The 7,870-nt window shown below is 33.3% G+C and overlaps 1 long non-coding RNA gene across 1 annotated transcript; it reads right to left on the minus strand.

Annotated features, from left to right (window-relative positions):
- Window positions 1–1,511: 1,511 nt before the first annotated feature.
- LOC130799783 (uncharacterized) lies at window positions 1,512–4,946 on the minus strand. Its single transcript, XR_009039337.1, has 3 exons — window positions 2,356–4,946; window positions 1,974–2,271; window positions 1,512–1,837 (listed from the first exon to the last, which is right to left on the minus strand). It is a non-coding gene; the product is annotated as an uncharacterized LOC130799783 (long non-coding RNA).
- Between the last annotated feature and the right edge of the window lie 2,924 nt (window positions 4,947–7,870).

The following is a 7,870-nucleotide window of genomic DNA, read 5'->3' on the forward strand; positions in this document are numbered from 1 at the left end:
TGACTGCGTTTGGGAGGAGGGATTTATTTTCGTGTTATTTAAAGCCGTTTATTTAAGATTGGAATCTAATTATCTGACGGTGAATAATGTCAATCCGTGACACCCGTAATCTGTTCTAAAAACTGTCAATGCTAAATATTTGACGGTTTGTTATTTGCAAATATATCACCACGCGGATTTTATTTGGTATATGTTTCTCTATATATAATATAAAACGTAGTCAAGTGGCATTTTATTTAATTCGTCTTAATGCGTATTATTAAATTATTAACTTTTTAGAATTTTTTTATCATATGAAATCAAAGATATTAAAGATTCAAATTATGCATTAAATAGCGTAAAAAACAGAAGTGTAACAACTATTAAAAATCAGAGGAAGTATAACATTAAAAAAAGGTAAAGATATTATGCAGTAAACACTATCAATGTGGACAGTCATATGTATAAATTAACTGTGTAATTTTGAAAACTGTCAACATTATATTATGCAGTGTATTATAATCAAAAATACTTTAATGAAAAAGACATTGATTAAGATCAAATGTCATCATTTCTCATTAGCCAATAAATGAATTTCATTTGTTAAACTTTATTTAGTTGTGTTGGGAAAAATTAAAGAAAAAAAGTATGGTAGAATGATAAACGTAAAACTTCTACATTGCTTAATATTACTACTTTCATTAATTAGAAGAATATCCTATTTATAGGCTTACAAAGTCATAGGGTTGTCAAACAGATCAAGTTGGGTCATTTTCAGGTTAAGGTCATATATAAATGGGTCAATAGACTCTTAATCCGAACCTGACATGTTTAATTAAATGGATCAAAAATTGAAACCCCACCTGATTTGTAGCTAGTCGGGTCAACCTGCTAATAATCCAATTAACCTTTTTTTTTAGAAAAAATTACCTAGTATAATCCAATATTTTCATGATTTCTCTACAATAATCACACCTATTGATTAACCATGAACAATCCCAACTTTAGAGGGATATTTTCCTTGAGTAAACCCGGTAACCGGATGACTTGCTATTACAAGTTTTATTTAAAAAAATAAAATTAAATGTCGAAAAAAATATAAATAAAATGTTAAAAGAAATTTTAGATTTTTTTAATATTAAGAATTTTTTATGTAAATTTTCAAATTTTTTCTCTAATTTTAAATTAATTTTCAGTTTATTTTTTCGGTAAATTACCTACTATAACAGATTATCGGGTTACTCGGGTTTACTCTATACAAATACCCCTAAAGTTGGGATTATCCATGCTTAATCAATAAGTGGGATTAATGTAGGGAAATTATAAAAAGGTTGGAATATTCTAGATAATTTTTCCTTTTTTTTATTATATTTGGGTTTTTTAGGTCATTTGACTCATATTATTCAGGTCATTTGACCCATATACTCCGGGTAATATGACCCAGTTTTTCTATTCATTACATCATTTATAATTCAAAATTTAAAGATCAAACATACAAACATTCACATTTCATAATAAACATGCTTCAAAGTTCAACTATCATCATATTCATAATAAGAAAATTACTAACTTACTAAAAATGGATGCATACTTCATAGTTATAAGTCTTCAAAAGTCAACTAACAAAGCAAAATATAACAACTAATTGTTAAGTTGACAAGCAACAACCAAAAGCATCATAATTAGTTTTAACAAATCATCATAATCTAAAATATGGGGGTTGAGGAAGATGTTTTAGAGCTGAATTCATGTTAATTGAAACTCGGACTTGGACTAGGGCAAGATATATCTTCTTCTTCTTCAACTTTTATCTTCATAACCACGCCACAAAGCTCATCCAATTGTGATTCCATTTTTGCTTCATTAACAAACAAAAATTTAAGTTAACAAACAAACAAAAATATTAACACCAATAAAAGCAACTAACCAATATTAACACCAATAAAAGCAACTAACCAATATTAACATAGACATATTAATATATGGAAAATTACCTCCTTCAAATGATTAACCTTTAGACAACCAATAGCTTGGACAATATTTGACGTCAAGGCACTTTGATAGCAATCAAGTACACGACCATCAATGCTATATGCAGATTCAGAAGCCACAGTAGATATAGGAATGGCAAGACTATCTCTAGCCATTAAAGAAAGTACATATAACGAGATGCATTTGTCTTCCAATGCGCAAGAATATCAAGATTAACTGAACGAATTGCTCCTCAATATACATCTCTAAATCAAATTTCATACTCACGGTACTATGCTCATTAGAGAAACTATCAAAGTCCTATAAAACAAGCATTTACGTCAAAATCTTTAAAAGATAAAAAACAAACAAAAACTTATATAATGAAAAAAATCATAAACTTACGGTCATAAACTCGTCGGAAGCATCTTCAACATTTCCAACATGTAAACTTTCATATTTTTGTCTTGGAGAAGTTCCGAATAGTTTAAGACCATAGATATTATAAATTTCCTGTATTTTTTCCCTTACCTTAGTCAATTCTTCCTCATATTCTACACAATTTCCATGAGCTTTTTTAAAGCTCAATTGAAAAAATTGAAGCTTAAACCTAGGATCTTAAACAACAGCAACAACCATAATAATGCTAAAGTCACTCTAATATTTCCCATAATTTTCATACATCTTACAAGCCATTTTCTTCATAAAACCATATGTACTCTCCATTTCACTCTTTAAAAGCAATCTTACCCTTAACACATTAGGAAAGTATAAGTTGGCAGTAGGATATTTATTCCCATAAAAGTAAGAGTAGATTCATAAAAAACTTTTAAAACCTTAAAGTTTTTCAATTTCAGCCCATTCTTCCGCAGTAGGACAATGAATATAGTTAGCATCAACTTTCTGAAAATGAATTAAAGCTTTCTTATAATACAATGCACTTTCAAACATTAAATATATAAAATTCCATCGTGTTATGACATCTTGTTTTTAACCTTTAGAGCTTTGATGGCCTACATGGTCAATACAACTTAAGAATTGTTGTTTTCTGGCTTTTAATCCCTTACAACATTTCACACTTTCTCTCACCTTAATCACAACATCATCTATTTCTTTCAATCCATATTGAACAACTAAATTCTTTGATATGTGCACAACACCTCACGTGAAAAAATTATCCTGCACATAACAATTCAAGTTCACCCTTAAGACATTCAACAAATACATCATTTGAGGTCGTATTATCAAGATTAATGCTAAAAATCTTTTGCAAGATACCCTATTCTTTTAGCAAGGAACACACTTGATCATTTAAATGAACTTGTAATAGTCCAGGTTAAAGTGAGCAGTATATTCACATGTAAATATGAATTCCGGGTCACACGTCAGATGTTTAAGTTAAACCGTTTCTAGGATTGTTGATGTTCTAGTGATAAAGAAATAAGTAATCCAAAGAAGAAAATAATAAATCAGCGAAAGTTTTCAAGTTTACAAATTGAGAGCCTAAGCGCCTCATCAAAATCAGATAAAGTCCAAAATAAAACGTACTTGCTAAAATAAATAGTAAAGTTCAAACAATAAAATGACATAAACTCGTGTGTGATAGTCAACTCATTAACTGGTACTAACGTTCGAATCCTCACAAACTAGCCCCACCTGCAAATCATCCTGCTAGTTGTTGAATGACAACATCATAGCAAGCACCAAAGAACACAAACCAATCAAAGACTTCATACAATGTATTATACATGTTACATACAAGCAATGAGTTCATCCTAGCATGCAAAGGCTTTAATAGTTAAAATACCATATTTAACTTTCCAATTCCCAACTCATGTCGTTGCTCGTCTAGTTTGGGTCGCCAGAGTAATATAAAAGTTTGGATGAATACACATGGGAGAGCTAATCCCAAGGCAACCTTCGGCCTAAGACGTTGTCCATCCAATTCGGGTCATCAAAGGTAAAGTATACATACCCCCATGGTGACCGTAATGAAAAACGGCCATGGAAACGATAACAATAAAAACTCCATTCCAATAATTTAACCCCATGTGGGTAACAAACACAAACCATCCTCAAATTTCCAATTTAAAACTCCTTTCAAATTATTTTTGGTGTCTAAGCCTTAAGGGATATACAACATCATATTACAGAATAAACACAACATTACTTTACATAATCAATTACAAAAGTATGGTCCCTCTAGGAGTGGCAGGACAAGATTCGAATCGAATATTTATCAACTATCATCATCAACCTCAACTCTAATCCTAAACATTGAACACAAGACCAAACCTAGGGTTTCTCTAATCTAAAACCCCCAAAAAAACTACTCAAACATACTAGAGCTAAAAGCAATAAACATGGGAAACATTAAATCTATTCTAGAAAACATTAGAAGAATTGAAAGACAATAAAACAATAAATTTACACTAAGAAAGCATCAAAGAAAGAAAGACATTAAAGCATTTAAGAAATAAACTTACATAAATGGAGAAGCTTGAATGTAGAGAAAGCATAAATGTAGAACATTAAATCTAATCTAGGGTTTAAAACTACGAAAACAAATAAATGTTTGATGTTCTCATGTGAGACACAAGAGCTCTCACAATAGGCTTCCTCATCTTTTTACAGAAATGAGGGGTATTTATAAGCCAAGGAACAAAAGGGGTAAAAAAAAAAACCCTAAAAGCCCTCAGGAATAAACTTGCAAAGATAACAATTTTGCGAAACCGCATACATTCGACCCAATGGTATGTCATTCGGTAAAAACAGTAATATTTCAATGCTATAGACTTCTCAACTGAATTCGGCTTGTCTTGTATTCATTCGACCGAATGAATTTGCCTTTATCCGTATCAGCATTTCATTCGCCCAAAATAAAACAGCATTTCCAAGAAAAGTCTGTCGCCTGCCTCACTTAATTATCAAATGTGCCTAATTCTTTTTACTTAATGTTGCTTTTCTAACTCATGCAATTTATAAGGTGCTGCCAAACTTTTTTTTAAATTTCTTTATATATATATATATATATATATATATATATATATATATATATATATATATATATATATATATATAAGCCCCGATCTTTAGCGAGGCCTCTGCGAATGTCTCGAAATGTGCGCCGAAGTCTCAAACACATGGAATTGGACCTCGATGTCTTAAAAAACACTTGAAGTAAAGCGTGTAAAAAGCATTCTAAAACGCGGGACTCGAGACTACAATGAGGAGATAAATGTGCTCTAAAAATGAGCACATCAATAAGACATTTGGGGATGAAGTTCGTAACTTAAGGCTCAGACTATATACGGATGGAATGAACCCATTCGGCAATCTTAGTTCTCAACATAGTACTTGGCCAGTATTGTTAGTGATCTATAATTTATCACCTTGGTTGTGTATGAAGCGTAAGTAAATTATGCTTTCGCTTCTTATTTCGGGTCCTAAACAACCTGGCAATGACATAGATGTATATCTTACACCTCTCGTTGAGGATTTGAGAAAGATGTGGGATGAAGGCGTTTTCGTGTTTGATGCACATGCTAATGAGGAGTTCACCTTGCGTGCAATGCTCTTATGCACCGTTAATGATTTTCCAGAATATGGTAACTTATCAGGGTATAAGAACAGAGGGAAGAAAGCATGCCTAATATGTATCGATGACATGGAATCCACGTGGATTCCTAAGTGCAAGTATGTATTCATGCACCATCGAAAGTTCCTCCCACGAGATCACCAATATCGTAAGAAGAAAAAGATGTTCAACGGGGAGGTTGAGGACCGTGTAGGTCGTCGACCGTTGACCGGTTATGAGGTTTACGAACAAGTTAAGGGATTTGAAACTATATTTGGTAAAACAGGGCAAGTGCAAGGGGGTGAAGAGCGACTATGGAAAAAAGAATCAATCTTTTGGAAGCTTCCATATTGGAAAGATCTATAGGTTAGGCATTGTCTTGACGTTATGCATATAGAGAAAAATGTATGCGATGCCATACTCGGGATGCTCATGAACATTCCAGGTAAGACAAAGGATATTAATGCCGTACGAGATTACTTTGAATGTTAGGGTATTCGTCCGGAGTTGTGGCCACAGGTTAAGGTGAGTAAGAAAAGAAATAGAGCTGATGAAGTTGGTGACAGTAACAAGGGAAAGGGCAGTAAGAATAAGATGAGTAATGAAAAAAATTATTTGCCTCTAGCATGCTATACATTGTCCAAGGCAGAGAAGGGGGCATTTTGTGAGTCTTTGTATGACATTAAGGTTCCGTCTGGGTACTCATCCAACATGAAGAGATTTGTGACTCTAAATGGTGAGTTGACGTTGGGAAGCATGAAATCTCACGATTACCATGTAATGATGCAAGTGTTCTTACCAATTGCAATTTGTGGAATACTACCAAAACATGTGAGATATGCTATTATCGAGCTATGTTCGTTCTTCAACACAATTTGTAGTAAAGTTCTTGATCCCTTTAATCTTGATGCTCCTCAAAGCGACTTGATTGTAACTTTATGCAAGCTTTAGATGTATTTTCCACCTTCTTTTTTTGAAATAATGGTTCATCTTATTGTCCATCTCTTTCGTGAAATCAAGCTTTTGGGTCCAGTTTTTTTAAGGTGGTGTTTTCCTTTTGAAAGTCACATGGGAGTTTTACAACATAAAGTGAAGAATCTAGCACAGCCCGAGGGTAGTATGATTCAAGGCACTGTGAGCGATGAGATTAGTAATTATTGCAGCCGACATCTACAGATATTTTTGCATAGTTGTGAGCTAAATCAGGCTTTGTACAAAGCATAAAAGTTGTAGATCTTTTTGAGTAGATGTTCGTAGCCTCAAAAAACGCCTATTAGAGTCCGTATGAGTGAGATATGCCCATTTTAAAACTGGACTATCATGTACTTCGCGAATTACGTTTTTTCCTTGTTCGGATCCAATTTTCTCATTTCGTCCAACTTTATTTTTAATTACAAATCCTACAAAATTTTAATAAAATTATATAAGTGTAGATATTAACTCATAAATTAAATATATACTAAATATTATATATTATTTAATGAACGTAGTAAAATCGTACGTAAAGAGGAGTAAAAATAATGTAACTTTTAGCCCTTAACATCCACAGAAACACCATCTTTAGAGACGAAATGACCAAAAAAAGACACCTTCTCCAACCAAAACTCGCACTTCGACAACTTGGCGTACAATTTGTGTTCTCACAGAGGTTGTAAAACTAAACGTAGATGCCCCTCATGGTCATCCTAGTCCTTGGAATAAACCAGTATGTCATCATTGAAGACTACCACAAACTTATCCAGGTAAGCACTAAACACCTGTTTCATCAAACACATAAACGCGACTGAGGCATTTGTTAACCCAAAAGGCATCACGGTGAACTTGAAGTATCCATAACGTGTCCTAAAAGTTGTTTTATGTATGTCTTCCTCAGCGATCCTCAATTGATGATAACTCGACTGTAAATTAATTTTCGAAAAGATCCCAACTCCCTTCAATTAATCAAACAAATCATCTTTTTGGGGTAACAGGTTCTTTTTCTTAATGGTCACCTTGTTTAACTCACTATAGTCAATACATAACCTCAAACTGCGGTCCTTCTTTCTCACGAACAGCACCGGAGCGCCCCAAGATGAAATACTTGGTCGGATATAACCCTTGTCCAACAGTTCTTCAAGCTGAGACTTCAATTCCTCCATCTCCTTTGGGGCCATGCGATATAGGGCCTTGAAATTGGTCCCCTTCCAGGTACCAAGTCTATCATGAAGTCGATTTCCAGCTGAGGTGGCATGCCGGGAATTTCATCAAGAAAAACGTTCATGAACTCATTCACAACATCAATATTATTAGGGTCTACCTCTTTTTTTCTCTCCTGACTGATGTGACACAAGTACAAGGGATGTC

The sequence above is a fragment of the Amaranthus tricolor genome, chromosome 14 (assembly GCF_026212465.1).
Source record: "Amaranthus tricolor cultivar Red isolate AtriRed21 chromosome 14, ASM2621246v1, whole genome shotgun sequence".
NCBI lineage: Eukaryota > Viridiplantae > Streptophyta > Magnoliopsida > Caryophyllales > Amaranthaceae > Amaranthus > Amaranthus tricolor.